The 16,038-nt window shown below is 50.6% G+C and overlaps 1 protein-coding gene across 3 annotated transcripts in view; it reads right to left on the reverse strand.

The window, feature by feature from the left end:
* The window catches only part of rabgap1l (RAB GTPase activating protein 1-like), a 934,074-nt gene that overhangs the window by 198,186 nt on the left and 719,850 nt on the right, over window positions 1–16,038 (reverse strand). The gene's annotated exons all lie outside the window — the stretch shown is intronic.

Consider the following 16,038-nt stretch of genomic DNA (forward strand, 5'->3'; position numbering starts at 1 on the left):
TCCAAAAAGACGAGGTGTTGGGTGTCTTGAAAAATATTAAGGTGGATAAATCCCCAGGGCCTGATGGGATCTACCCCAGAATACTGAAGGAGGCAAGAGAGGAAAATGCTGAGGCCTTGACAGAAATCTTTGGATCCTCACTGTCTTCCGGAGGACTGCAGTTTAGCCAATGTTGTTCCTTTGTTTAAGAAGAGTAGCAAGGATAATCCAGGGAACTACAGTCTGGTGAGCCTTACGTCAGTGGTAAGGAAATTACTGGAGAGAATTCTTCGAGACAGGATCTACTCCCATTTGGAAACAAATGGTCACAGTGGCGAGAGGCAGCACGGTTTTGTGAAGGGGAGGACGTGTCTCACTAACTTGATAAGAGTTTTTCGAGGAGGTCACAAAGATGACTGATGCAGGCAGGGCAGTGAATGTTGTCTATATGGACTTCAGTAAGGCCTTTGACAAGGTCCCTCATGGCAGACTGGTACAAAAGGTGAAGTCACACAGGATCAGAGGTGAGCTGGCAAGGTGGATACAGAACTGGCTAGGTCATAGAAGGCAGAGAGTAGCAATGGAAGGATGATTTTCTGATTGGAGGGCTGTGACTAGTGGTGTTCCGCAGGGATCAGTGCTGGGACCCTTGCTGTTCGTAGTATATATAAATGGGCAGCACGGTAGCATTGTGGATAGCACAATTGTTTCACAGCTCCAGGGTCCCAGGTTCGATTCCGGCTTGGGTCACTGTCTGTGCGGAGTCTGCACATCCTCCCAGTGTGTGCGTGGGTTTCCTCCGGGTGCTCCAGTTTCCTCCTACAGTCCAAAGATGTGCAGGTTAGGTGGACTGGCCATGATAAATTGCCCTTAGTGTCCAAAATTGCCCTTGGTGTTGGGTGGGGTTACTGGGTTATGGGGATGGGGTGGAGGTGCTGACCTTGGGTGGGGTGCTCTTTCCAAGAGCCTGTGCGGATTCGATGGGCCGAATGGCCTCCTTCTGCACTGATTAGTAAGTTTGCGGACGACACAAAGGTTGGTGGAATTGCAGATAGCGACAACGGCTGTCAGAGGATACAGCAGGATTTAGATCGTTTGGAGACTTGGGCAGCGAGATGGCAGATGGAGTTTAATCTGGACAAATGTGAGGGAAAGCATTTTGGAAGATCAAATTATAGGTAGGGAATATAGAGTGAATGGTAGAACCCTCAAGAGTACTGACAGTCGGACTTCCAGTTGCGGCCATGCCTGAATAGGTCGCACGTTCAGCAGCTCCCGCCGGGAACGGACTTTAGGACTCTCTAGAGGGGCCCCAACGGCACTTGTTCGACGGCTTCCAGTGTGGGAAGGTGACAGCAAGGTCTCCCCGACAGTATATGGATTGGACCAGGAGTGGAGCGGTGAAAAAAGAGATCTTGGAGCAGCGAAAAATGAGAGGGAGAAAAAGCAAGATGGCGGCGGGTGAAGACCAAGCAGCATGGGCGCAGTGGTCGCAGGAGCAGCAGGAGTTTCTTAAACGCTGCTTTGAGGAGCTGAAGACAGAAATGCTGGCGCCAATGAAGGTGGCGATTGAGAAGCTAGTGGAGACCCAGAGGGCCAAGGGGCAGCGATCCGGTAGGTGCGGCAGAAAGCCTCGGAGAACGAGGATGAGATCTTGGGCCTGGCGGTGAAGGTGGAGACGCACGAGGCGCTGCATAAGAGGTGGGCGGAAAGATTTGAGGATCTGGAGAATAGGTCGAGGAGGAAGAATCTGCAGATTCTGGGTCTCCCTGAAGGAGTTGAGGGGCCCGATACCGGGGCATATGTGAGCACGATGCTCAATTCGCTGATGGGCGCGGGAGCTTTCCCGAGGCCCCTGGAGCTAGATGGGGCTCATCGGGTCCTGGTAAGGAGACCGAAGGCCAACGAGCCGCCAAGGGCTGTAGTGGTGCGGTTTCACCGCTTTATGGATAGAGAGTGTGTCCTGAGATGGGCCAAGAAAGAGCAGAGCAGCAGGTGGGAGAACACGGAGATCCGAATCTACCAGGACTGGAGTGCAGAGGTGGCCAAGAAGAGAGCTGGCTTTAATCGGGCCAAGGCGGTGCTCCATCAGAAGGGGGTGAAGTTCGGTATGCTGCAGCCAGCGCGATTGTGGGTCACATTCCAAGATCGGCACCACTATTTCGAAACGCCTGAGGAGGCTTAGAGCTTTATACAGACTGAAAAGTTGGACTCAAATTGAGGGTCTGTGGTTGTGGGGGGGATGTCTGCTGTATATATGGTTTTAATACATGTAGGGAATGTTCCCTTGGTTGGGTGCTGGATGGGGATGGATGAAGGGATTTGATGGGGAGACTGTGGGAGAGTGTGGGCGCCGGTGTTGGAGGGAGGAGAGGCCCGGGGATGGGGGAATTGAGATAAGGCCGCAAAAGGAGCTGCGCCACAGGGGGCGGGGCGGCTCAGGAAAGCGCGGGCTTTTTCCCGTGCTAGGGAAGGACGGCGGTGGGGGTCGGAGGAGCGCACACTGACTGCTAGGGAGGGGGGGGGGGGGGATTCCCACACTGGGGGGGTCGATGGGAAGGCGGGAGAGGCCGGGGTCAGCAGGAGTCAGCTGACTTACGGGAGTGTTATGGGGGGAGCAAAAGAGCTAGATATGGATCTAGCGAGGGGAGGGGGGGGTATAGGGTTGCTGCTGCATTGGCCAATGGGGAGAAGTCCCCCAATCCGGCTGATAACTTGGAATGTGAGGGGCCTGAATTGGCCGGTTAAGACGCCCGAGTGTTTGCGCACTTTAAGGGACTGAAGACAGACGTGGTCATGCTTCAGGAGACACATTTGAAGGTGGCAGACAAGGTCAGGTTGAGAAAGGGATGGGTAGGACAGGTATTCCTTTCGGGGCTGGATGCGAAGAACAGAGGGGTTGCAATGCTGGTGGAGAAGCAGGTGTCGTTTGAGGCCAGGAATATTGTCGTGGATAATGGGGGCCGATACGTGATGGTGAGCGGTAGTTTGCAGGGGGTGTGGGTGGTACTGGTAAACGTATACGCCCCGAACTGGGATGGTGCCGGATTTATGAAGCGCATGCTGGGTCGCATTCCGGACCTGGAGGCAGGAAGCTTAATAATGGGGGGGGTTTCAACACGGTGCTGGATCCAGCATTAGATCGCTCCAGATCCAAGACGGGGAAGAGGCCGGCTGCGGACAAGGTGCTTAGAGGGTTTATGGACCAGATGGGGGGGGAGTGGATCCATGGAGGTTTGCTAGGCCCCTGGCCAGGGGATTCTCATTCTTTTCCCATGTACATAGAGCCTACTCCCGGATAGATTTTTTTTGTTTTGAGTAGGGCGCTAATCCCGAAAGTGGAAGGAACGGAGTATTCGGCCATAGCCATCTCAGACCACGCCCCGCACTGGGTGGAGCTGGAGTTAGGAGAGGGACCAGAGCCCACTGTGGCGTCTTGATGTGGGATTACTGGCAGATGAGGAGGGTGCGGGGGTGCATTGAGAGATATTTGGAGGCCAATGACAACGGAGAGGTGTAGGTGGGGGTAGTCTGGGAGGCGTTGAAGGCGGTGGTCAGGTGAGAGTTAATCTCCATTAGGGCCCACAGGGAGAAGAGAGAGGGCAGGGAGAGGGAGAGGTTGGTGGGGGAGATCTTAAGGGTGGACAGGAGATATGCAGAGGCCCCTGAGGAGGGACTACTTAGGGAGCGGCGAAGCCTCCAGACGGAGTTTGACCTGTTGACCACAGGGAAAGCAGAGGCATAGTGGAGGAAAGCACAGGGGGGGTGACGTACGAGTATGGGGAGAAGGTGAGCCGGATGCTGGCACACCAGCTCCGTAAGAGGGTGGCAGCGAGGGAGATAGGTGGAGTTAAGGATAGCAGGGGGAATACGGTGTGGAGTGCGGTGAGAGTAAATGAGGTATTTAAGGACTTCTATGAGGAGCTGTACAGATCTGAGCCCCCAGCAGGGGAAGAGGGGATGCGACGATTTTTGGATCAACTGAGGTTCCCAACAGGCGAGCATTAGCAGGTGATTAAATCTTTACAGATCCAGAGATGTGGTAACCTCAGGTTAAAGAGGTGTGAATTGTGTCAAGCCAGGACAGTTGGTAGGATTTCGCAGGTCAGATGGTGGGGGATGAATGTAATGCGACATGAATCCCAGGTCCCGGTTGAGGCCGCACTCATGTGTGCGGAACTTGGCTATAAGTTTCTGCTCGGCGATTCTGCGTTGTCGCGCGTCCTGAAGGTGACACCACACAACCCTGCCATGGCAATCTCTGCAAGACATGCCAGATCATTGACATGGATACTACCATTACACGTGAGAACACCACCCACCAGGTACGCAGTACATACTCGTGCGACTCGGCCAACGTTGTCTACCTCATACGCATACGCTGCAGGAAAGGATGTCCTGAAGCGTGGTACATTGGCGAGACCATGCAGACGCTGCGACAACGAATGAACGGACATTGCGCGACAATCACCAGGCAGGAATGTTCCCTTCCAGTCGGGGAACACTTCAGCAATCAAGGGCATTCAGCCTCTGATCTCCGGGTAAGCGTTCTCCAAGGCGGCCTTCAGGACGCGCGACAACGCAGAATCGCCGAGCAGAAACTTATAGCCAAGTTCCGCACACATGAATGCGGCCTCAACCGGGACCCTGGATCTGTAAAGATTTAATCACCTGCTAATGCTCGCATTCCAAGCATTGCCTGGCAGCTTTGAATTTGTCTATATATTTGTTTTTGGAACATACCTCTTCATTCACCTGAGGAAGGAGCAGCGCTCCGTAAGCTAGTGACATCGAAACAAACCTGTTGGACTTTAACCTGGTGTTGTAAGACTTCGTACTGTGCTCACCCCAGTCCAACGCCGGCATCTCCACATCAGAGGTTCCCAATGGTGGAGGAGCAGGAGGTGGCTGGTTTAGAGGCGCCAATTGGGTTGGAGGAGCTGGTTAAAGGATTGGGGAACAGGCAGATGGGGAAGGCCCTGGGGCCAGATGGGTTCCCGGTCGAGTTTTATTGGAAATATGTGGACCTGCTAGGCCCGTTGTTAGTGAGAACTTTCAATGAGGCAAGGGAGAGGGGGACCCTGCCCCCGACAATGTCCGGGGCGCTGATCTCCCTGATTCTGAAGCAGGACAAGGACCCGCTGCAATGTGGGTCGTATAGACTGATCTCGCTCCTCAATGTGGATGCTAAGCTGCTGGCAAAAGTGCTGGCCAAGAGAATTGAGGACTGTGTCCCTGGGGTGATTCATGAGGACCAGACGGGATTTGTAAAGGGCAGGCAGCTAAACACTAATGTGCGGAGGCTCCTCAACGTGATTATGATGCCATCGGTGGAGGGAGAGGCGGAGGTAGTGGCAGCTATGGACGCAGAGAAGGCCTTCGACCGGGTGGAGTGTGAGTATCTTTGGGAAGTGTTGCGGAGGTTTGGGTTCGGGGAGGGGTTTATCAGTTGGGTCAGGCTCCTATATAGAGCCCTGGTGGCGAGTGTGGCTACGAATCAGCGGAGGTCGGAGCACTTTCGGCGGTACCGAGGGACGAGGCAGGGGTGTCCCCTGTCCCCCTTGTTGTTTGCATTGGCAATTGAGCCTTTGGCCATGGCACTAAGGGAGTCCAGGCAATGGAGGGGGTTGGTCCGAGGGGGAGAGGAACATCGGGTGTCGCTGTATGTGGACGACCTGTTGCTGTATGTGGCAGATCCAGTGGAGGGGATGGTGGAGGTCATGCGGATCCTAAGGGAGTTTGGGGACTTCTCGGGCTATAAGCTCAACGTAGGGAAAAGTGAGCTCTTTGTGGTGCATCCAGGGGACCAGGGAAGGGGGATAGACGACATACCATTGAAGAGGGCGGAAAGGAACTTTCGGTACTTGGGGATCCAGATGGCTGGGAGCTGGGGGGCCCTGCACAGGCTCAATTTGACGGGGTTGGTGGAGCAGATGGAGGAGGATTTCAAAAGATGGGATGTGCTGCCACTCTCGCTAGCGGGCAGGGTACAGTCGGTTAAAATGATGGTCCTCCCGAGGTTTCTCTTTGTGTTCCAGTGCCTTCCCATTGTGATTACCAAGGCCTTTTTTAAACAGGTAGGTAGGAGCATCATGGGTTTTGTGTGGGCAAATAAGACCCCAAGGGTAAAGAGGGTGTTTCTGGAGCGTAGCAGGGACAGGGGAGGGCTGGCGCTGCCGAATCTGTGCGGCTACTATTGGGCAGCCAACGTGGCGATGATCCGTTAGTGGGTAATAGAGGGAGAGGGGGCAGCGTCGAAGAGGTTGGAGATGGCGTCCTGCAGGGGCACGAGCCTGAGGGCGCTGGTGACGGCACCGCTGCCGCTCTCGCCAACAAGGTACACCACGAGTCCGGTGATGGCGGCAACGTTGAAGATCTGGGGGCAGTGGAGACGACATAGGGGCGAGATGGGAGCCTCGGTTTGGTCCCCGATTCGGGAGAACCATCGGTTCGTCCCGGGAAGGATGGATGGGGGGTTTCAGAGCTGGCATCGGGCAGGGATCAGAAGAATTGGGGACCTGTTTATAGATGGGATGTTTGCGAGCCTAGGGGCGCTGGAGGAGAAGTTTGGGTTACCTCCGGGAAATGCGTTCAGGTATATGCAAGTGAGGGCGTTTGTGAGGCGGCAGGTGAGGGAATTCCCATTGCTCCCGGCACAGGGGATTCAGGACAGGGTGATTTCGGGTGTATGGGTCGGAGAAGGCAAGGTTTTGGCGATCTATCAAGAGATGAAAGAACATAAGAACTAGGAGCAGGAGTAGGCCATCTGGCCCCTCGAACCTGCTCCACCATTCAATTAGATCATGGCTGATCTTTTGTGGACTCAGCTCCACTTTCCGGCCCGAACACCATAACCCTTAATCCCTTTATTCTTCAAAAAACTATCTTTATCTTAAAAACATTTAATGAAGGAGCCTCTACTGCTTCACTGAGCAAGGAATTCCATAGATTCACAACCCTTTGGGTGAAGATGTTCCTCCTAAACTCAGTCTAAATCTACTTCCCCTCATTTTGAGGCTATGCCCCCTAGTTCTGCTTTCACCCGCCAGTGGAAATAACCTGCCCACATCTATCCTATCTATTCCCTTCATAATCTTATATGTTTCTATAAGATCCCCCCTCATCCTTCTAAATTCCAATGAGTACAGTCCCAGTCTACTCAACCTCTCCTCGTAATCCAACCCCTTCAGCTCTGGGATTAACCTAGTGAACCTCCTCTGCACACCCTCCAGCGCCAGTACGTCCTTTCTCAAGTAAGGAGACCAAAACTGAACACAATACTCCAGGTGTGGCCTCACTAACACCTTGTACAATTGCAGCATAACCTCCCGAGTCTTAAACTCCATCCCTCTAGCAATGAAGGACAAAATTCCATTTGCCTTCTTAATCACCTGTTGCACCTGTGAACCAACTTTTTGCGACTCATGCACGAGCACACCCAGGTCTCTCTGCACAGCAGCATGTTTTAATATTTTATCATTTAAATAATAATCCCTTTTGCTGTTATTCCTACCAAAATGGATAACCTCACATTTGTCAACATTGTATTCCATCTGCCAGACCCTAGCCCATTCACTTAGCCTATCCAAATCCCTCTGCAGACTTCCAGTATCCTCTGCACTTTTTGCTTTACCACTTATCTTAGTGTCGTCTGCAAACTTGGACACATTGCCCTTGGTCCCCAACTCCAAATCATCTATGTAAATTGTGAACAGTTGTGGGCCCAATACTGATCCCTGAGGAACACCACTAGCTACTGATTGCCAACCAGAAAAACACCCATTAATCCCCACTCTTTGCTTTCTATTAATTAACCAGAAGAGGAGGTGGTTTCGGTAGAGGAGCTAAAGGGCAAGTGGGAGGAGGAGCTTGGGGAGGAGATTGATGAGGGTCTGTGGCTGATGCCCTGAGTCGGGTTAATTCTTCCTCCTCTTGCGCCAGGCTCAGCCTAATACAATTCAAGGTTGTTCACAGAGCGCATATGACAGGGGCGAGGATGAGTAGGTTCTTTGGGGTGGAGGACAGGTGCGGGAGGTGCTCGGGGAGTCCGGCAAATCACGTCCACATGTTCTGGTCGTGCCCGTCACTGGAGGGGCTTTGGAGGGGTCTTGCGAGGACTATGTCCAAGGTGGTGAAAGTCCAGGTCAAGCAGAGTTGGGGGTTGGCATTATTTGGGGTAACGGATGAGCCGGGAGTGCAGGAGGTGAAAGAGGCCGGTATCCTGGCCTTTGCGTCCCTGGTAGCCCGGCGGAGGATCTTGTTATTATGGAAGGGCGCGAAGCCCTCCCAGTGTGGAAGCCTGGATAAATGACATGGCAGAGTTCATTAAGCTGGAGAGGATAAAGTTTGCCTTACGAGGGTCTGTGCAGGGGTTCTTCAGGCGGTGGCAACCGTTCCTAGACTATCTTGCGGAGCATTAGGAGGAGGTCAGCAGCAGCAGCAACCCGGGGGGGGAAAGAGAGAGAAAGAGAGGGGGGGGGGGGGTGTCTCTTTCGGGGGGGTATTTGGGCGGGTGGGGGGTTCCCCAAGGGTACTCCTGAAATGTCATATGGCGGGGGGGGGGGTTAATATATGCGGGAGAAACCCAATGTATAAGTAGTTTATTATTATTGATTGTGGTGTTTGTGTTCTTTCTTCTTTTTGCTATGGGGGGGGGGCTTGTTTGTGAAAAAAATTTTGTTGGAAAAATTTGAATAAACATATTTTTTTAAAAAAGAGTATTGACAGTCAGAGAGATCTTGATGTACAGGTCCACAGGTCACTGAAAGGGGCAACACAGGCGGAGAAGGTTGTCAAGAAGGCATACGGCATGTTTGCCTTCATTGGCCGGAGCACTGAATATAAAAATTGGCAAGTCATGTTGCAGCTGGATAGAACCTTAGTTAGGCCACACTTGGAGTATACTGTTCAATTCTGGTCGCCACACTACCAGAAGGATGTGGAGGCTTTAGAGAGGGTGCAGAAGAGATTTACCAGGATGTTGCCTGGTATGGAGGGCAATAGCTATGAGGAGAGGTTTGTTCTCACTGGAATGACGGAGGTTGAGGGGCGACCTGATAGAGGTCTACAAAATTATGAGGGGCATAGACAGAGTGGATAGTAAGAGACCTTTTCCCAGGGTAGAGGGGTAATTACGAGGGGGCATAGGTTTAAGGTGCGAGGGGCAAGGTTTAGAGGAGATGTACGTGGCAAGTTTTTTTTTTTTACGCAGAGGGTAGTGGGTGCCTGGAACTTGCTGCCGGAGGAGGTGGTGGAAGCAGGGACGATAGTGACGTTTAAGGGGCATCTTGACAAATACATGAATAGGATGGGAATAGAGGGATACGGACCTCGGAAGTGTAGAAGATTTTAGTTCCGATGGGCAGCATGGTCAGCACGGGCTGGGAGGGCCGAAGGGCCTGTTCCTGTGCTGTTCTTTGTTACTTGTTCTTTGTTCTGACCTTATGATTGAAGGTCATTGATTTTTTTTTTGATTTAAAAGAATAATTTAGGGTACCCAATTAATTTTTTCTAATAAAGGGGCAATTTAGCGTGGCCAATCCACCTACCCTGTACATCTTTTTTGGTTATGGGGGTGAAACCCACGCAAATACGGGGAGAATGTGCAAATTCCACACAGAGTGACCCAGGGCCGGGATCAAACCTGGGACCTCGGTGCCGTGAGGCAGTAGTGCTAACCACTGCACCACCGTGTTGCCCTAGGAAGGACATTGATGAAGCAGCTGAAGATGTTTGGGCTTAGGATACTACTCTGAGGAACTCCTGCAGTGATGTCCTGGAACTGAGATGATTGACCTTCAACCACCACAACCATCTCCTTTTGTGCCAGGTATGACTTCAGCCACTTCTTGATGTCACATGCAGTGAATCAAATTGGCTGAATACTGACATCTGTGATGCTGTGGACCTCCGGAAGAGATCACGCTTCATAAGCTGTCCGCCGTGATTCAGTGGGTCGCACTGACACCTCGGACTCAGAAGATTGAGTGTTCAAGTCCCATTCAAAAGATTCGAGCTACATTGGTGAAAAGAACATTCAGGATTTTCCTGTGGTTGGAGAAATCCACTGGAGGAAGTTATCCGAGAGTGAGAGTACTTGTGGAGTGTATCCAGTGTGTGCACCATGGGGCAGATTGAGTGGACAATTTGGACTCATTTTGCTTATTGGAGGCGTAGTTGGAGTGGATTGGGTACATTAATTCAAATCTTGGGAATTTGCTGCTTATGGTATTTCCATTGGAGCTTTTGTAATTTTATTGGAATATCCTGCAGGGAAGAGGAAAAGGGAACAACTATGGAAAGACCGGGCCAGCGCTTTCTGGCAACTGTTGTGAAATTGTATGTACCTTTAACACGGAATTACTATGTCCGTGCTATTCTACATGCTTGTCTCGCAGTACCTGGAGGTTCTATATTACCCACAGTTCTTGGCACTGTCAACCTTGGCATCGCCAGTCTCATCTACTGGTTTGCTGCCTTGCGAAAAGAGGAATGGAATCCCATCCCGGCGCTGCAGCCTCAAAAAGGACACTTTGGAAAGAATATTCATCTCGGGACTCAAACTGATGTAACTGTTCCGATGATCATGGTCATTACTAACCTATTCTTTTGTTTTACTGAACATCTGGACGCAGGTCACTGGAGTTTTTAGAACCAATGTACGATCAAGTTATGATTTCTTTCGAAGAAATGTGAACAGATTTTTTTCTGCAATGGATCTTTCCTCCCTGTTACAATGAGATAATTGGCTGCTTATTTATTGGTCAGCATTATTTTCGTGTAATGTTGTTACCTAAAGCTATCCCATTTCATTTCTTTTCCAGCATTGTGCAACTGCTGTTGATAAGCTTGTTCTTTGTAAAGTATTAATAAAACAATGGGCTCATGAATGCATTTCCACTAAAATATCAAAAAAAAAGAAATCCACTAGAGGGAGACATGCACTTGCTGCATAAACATTAGACGGAATAGTCTCAGTAAATCATGGCCTCAGAAACTGCTGTACAAAGAAGTAATATCAGTTAGTGTCACACTATCGATTTCAATTCCATGAATTATGGAAACTAGACTTTCAGGTCGTGTGCTTTCTCTATCATTGATTAACTTGTTTCCAGGAATAGAATCACCAGATGCAAGTTAGCGATAGCAGAGCCAGCATCCTGCTTTCTCAGATATTCCGAGGAGAGAGCGTAAATATATTGCTTGGTGCAGGTATATTGTCACCAGCACAGAATCAGGTTCTATATATATATATTCTCTTAGAGTATTCTCCTCCCCACCTGAAGATGCTGACTCTCACTGGGGTTCAGTTCCATGGACCCTACTCCCCTCCTCTCCTGAAGGTGCTGACATTCACTGGGAAACAGTTCCATGGGTCCCACCCCCCCTCCCAAAGGTGCTGACTCTCACTGGGGTTCAGTTCTATGGCCTCCACTCCCCTTCTTTCCTGGAGGTGCTGACTCTCACTGGGGTACTGCTCGATGGACCCCAGTCCCCCAGACTGAAGGTGCTGACTCTCACTGGGATACAGTTCCATGGGCCCCACTCCAACCTCCCCCCCTCTCCTGAAGGTGCGGACGATCATTGGGGTACAGCTCCATACACCCCACTTCCGCTCTCTCCTGAATGTGCTGATTCTCACTGGAGTACAGGTCTGTAGACCCCATTCTCCCACCCCCCTGCCCTCCCCACCCACCTGCCCTCCCCACATCCTGAAGGTGCTGACTTTCATTGGGATACAGGTCCATGGACCCTTCTCTCCTGAAGGTGATGCTGACGCTCACAGGGGTACCCATGGAGCCCACTCCCCTCCCAGAAGATGCGGACTCTCACTGGGTACAGTTCCATGGACCCCCACTCGCCCAGACTGAAGGTGCTGATATTCACTAGGATACAGTTCCATTAGCCCTACTCCCCTCCTGAAGGTGCAGACTCTCACTGGGGTACAGTTCATCGGATCCCACTCCACTAGACTGAAGGTGCTGATTCTCACTGCAATATAATTCCATGGACTCCACTCCCCCCCCAAAGGTGCTGACTCTCATTGGTGTACAATTCCATGGACCTCATTCCCCTCCTCTCCTTAAGGTGCTGTCTCTCACTGAGATACAGTTCCCCAGACCCCACTCCCCATCTCTCCTCAAGGTGGTGACTCTCATTGGGATACAATTCCACATACCCTAACGCACATCTCTCCTGAAGGTGCTGACTCTCACAGGGGTGCAGTTCCATGGACCCCACGCCCCTCTCCTGAAGGTGCTCTCACTGGCATACAGTTCAATGGACCCCAATCCACATCTCTCCTGAAGGTGCTGACTCTCACTGGGATGCAGTTCCATGGACCCCACGCCCCTCTCCTGAAGGTGCACTCACTGGCATACAGTTCCATGGACCCCATTCCACATCTCTCCTGAAGGTGCTGACTCTCACTGGGGTGCAGTTCCATGGACCCCACGCCGCTTTCCTGAAGGTGCTCTCACTGGCATACAGTTCCATGGACCCCATTCCACATCTCTCCTGAAGGTGCTGACTCTCACTGGGGTGCAGTTCCATGGACCCCACGCCCCTCTCCTGAAGGTGCACTCACTGGCATACAGTTCCATGGACCCCATTCCACATCTCTCCTGAAGGTGCTGACTCTCACTGGGATGCAGTTCCATGGACCCCACTCCCCTCTCCGGAGGGTGTTGACTCTCACTAGGTGATAGTTCCAGGACCCCACTCCTCTACCGAAGGTGCTGACTCTCACTGGGGTACAGTTCCATGGACCCCACTCCCATCTCTCATGAAGATGCTAATTCTCATTGAGATACAGTTCTATGGACCCTACATGCCTTCTCTCCCGAAGGTGCTGACTAATACTGGGTTACAATTCCATGGACCCCACTCCCCTCCTGAAGGTGCTGGTCCTCACTGGGGTACAGTTCCACAGACCTCACTGCCCTCCCAAAGGTGCTGGGGTACAGTTCCATGGACCCCACTCCTCTCACCTCATGTGCGGACTCTCACTGGGGACAATTCCATGGACCCCACTCCCCTCACCTGAAGGTGCGGACTCTCACTGAGGTATAATTCCACAGACCCCACTCCCCTCGCCTGAAGGTTCTGACTCTCACTGAGGTATAATTCCACAGACCCCACTCCCCTCGCCTGAAGGTGCTGACTCTCACTGAGGTATAATTCCACAGACCCCACTCCCCTCGCCTGAAGGTGCTGACTGTCACTGGGGTACAATTCCACAGACCCCACTCCCCTCGCCTGAAGGTGCTAACTGTCACTGGGGTACAATTCCACAGACCCCACTCCCCTCGCCTGAAGGTGCTAACTGTCACTGGGGTACAATTCCACTGACCCCACTCCACATCTTTCCTGATGGCGCTGACTGTCACTGGGGTACAGTTCCATGAAACCCACTCCCCTCCCAAAGGTGCTTACTCTCACTGGGGTACAGTTGCAATGACCCCAGTCCCTTCCTCTCCTGAAGGTAGTGCTGACTCTTACTGGGATACAGTTCCACAGACCCCACACATCTCTCCCGAAGGTGCTGACTCTCAAAGGGATATAGGTCTATGGACCCCACTGCCCTCCCCTCCTGAATGTGCTCTCACAGGGATGCAGTTCCATGGACCCAACTCCCCATCTCTCCTGAAGGTGCTGACTCTCAATGACTGCAGTTACATCGACCCCCCACTTCCCTCCTCGCCTGAAGGTGCTCTCAACAGGTACAGTTCCATGGGCCCTATTCACCTCCTCACAGGAGCACTAGCAGACTAATGTCGCCCTCAGTCAGATGCATTTTTATTTTAAGCTCAGTTTAGGTGTAGTATTGCAATCCATTATGGTCAGTATACTTCAGGAAGATGTAAAAGGTCCTTGAGTGGATACAGAGGCTTTACCAGGGGTGTGGAATTACAGTCGGGGATTGAGACGGATTGGATTTCTCTTCAGAGTGCGAACATGGACTCAACGGGTGGAAATTCCTGCTGGGCTGCAATGACTGACTCGAAGGAGACACTAGGACATGTAATCAAAATTTTGGTTAAGAGTTAGGTTTTAAAACAGGAAAGAGGTGGCGAGGCTAAGGGAGGGTATTGAGCACTTAAAGCTTTGAAGACATGATGGTGGGACAAAGAGACTGGGGATTGGACAAGAGATTAGAGCTGGAGGAGAGAAGATTTGGGGGCTAATGTTTCCAATCTATTTGTCCAGGGAACAAGTTAGTGTGATGCTCATGCTTAAAAAGTGGTAACACAACAGAAATTGTCCTTCAATTTCAGAGAAAATAGTGGAATGGTTCATCAGTGTGCTTGGTTCAGTTGTAGTCAACATGAATTCAGGAAGGATAAAAACCCACCTGGTCAACTCTGTTCTTTCAGGAAGTAGGTTGTGGGAACTCCGTAACATGGTGAACTCACCGTTTGAAAGGCAATTAAGCTCAAAGCTGCGGGATTCAGGGTAAATCTCAACAACAATGAGAAATTGGTTAAAGGATACAAACCAATGTGATAAGAGCTAAATGGAGTGGGGGTGAGAACTACACAAGTGTCTCTCAGGAACTTTACTGTCTCTCATTTATATGAATGTCTTGGATTCAAAAACTCAAATTTGTACATAAACCTAACTAGGGGACACCATGCAATCAAAGGAGGTAGTTGAGAAATTACAGAGTTGGGCAAGGTCTTACATTTCACAATGCGGAATGTAAAATATTGCACATGGGTGGGGGAAGCATGCACTATACCACTTCCAAAAATAGCACTGTAGAGTGAAGCTGAAACAGACTATGTGGCTGATTAGGCTCGGTGTTGAACATGTCCAAACAACCCTGAGCAGCAATCAACAAGAATGGAATTTTGATCTCCAGTCAAGAGGCAGTTGACTAAACTGTCCAGAGCTGTGGTCACAGTGCAGCTCACCCTCTACTCACCAAGGCATCAGAGGTAGTGCAGACAGAGTAGCCAGGAGGCTGATGGCTCGTCAAAAGTTTCAGCAAAAGCTGAGGGCAATTCAGCTGAGAAATGGAGGCGACTGGGAGATAATCAGAGATACCGTAAGCTAGCTCTTTGCTGGATAAATCCAAAACTAATCCTCCCCACAGCAGATTCCTGTATTTTCCGCTGCTGCAAATATTTGCCCTTGTATCCATCAGAGATGCAATGGCCTCTGGTTCAACCACTCCCTGTGGCAAAGCATTCCATGCAATAAGACTGAAAACATTTCTCACTCTCGTCGCGACTATTGTAAATTACTAACTCTCTATCAAGAGGCGTCACAACTTCACACAGTTTTCAAATTGCAATTGAGACAAACTTTAGTACAAACGTATCATTTATTTACTCTTGTACTCTAGGTTTATGTTGCAGGCTCAAAAGTGAACTCAGCACTGATCTCTGGGGTAAACAATTTGCAAAGCTTCTCTGCTCCAAAAAACACGCTGGCACATACAATCTTTGCTGATGGTCCTATAACCAACTTTGTATTCATGTATCCCATTCATTACATTGGATTAAAAAAAAAAACAATTATCACTATCCCATTCGGGCTTGTGGTTCTGAGATTTATCAAACACCATCTCCCTACTTTTTCAAACCCTGTCAATTCTAGACAACTCAATTCCAATGATGACTATCTTTCGGATGCTCTCCCTTCCATTTTGCATCTCAGAATTTTTGCCAGCTACTCCATGATACCATTCATTCTAACAATAAATAGACAATATGCAATTCAGGACTTACACATCATGACTGCCAGAAACACTCTCCATGTTGCTGACTATGAGGTCCCACATGATTCCCAACCTTTGTGAAACAATATCTGCACTGCACTGCAAAATCTTCTTTACACCTACTGACCTCCCAAATTTTTGCTTCAGGTGTAACAGTGTTAGGATAGACTGTTACTGAGCCATTACCATTATACATCTCATTCCTGCCCAGTGTCCAATGGTCAGCCCCAGTAACTTGGGTAACTTGCACCCGAGAGTTCTGAATTTAACACCGCCCACCCCCACTAAATGTCCCCATGAATAGTCAGCTGCTCTTGTTCTGAACTTTATTGGAC

The sequence above is a fragment of the Scyliorhinus torazame genome, chromosome 7 (assembly GCF_047496885.1).
Source record: "Scyliorhinus torazame isolate Kashiwa2021f chromosome 7, sScyTor2.1, whole genome shotgun sequence".
Taxonomy (NCBI): domain Eukaryota; kingdom Metazoa; phylum Chordata; class Chondrichthyes; order Carcharhiniformes; family Scyliorhinidae; genus Scyliorhinus; species Scyliorhinus torazame.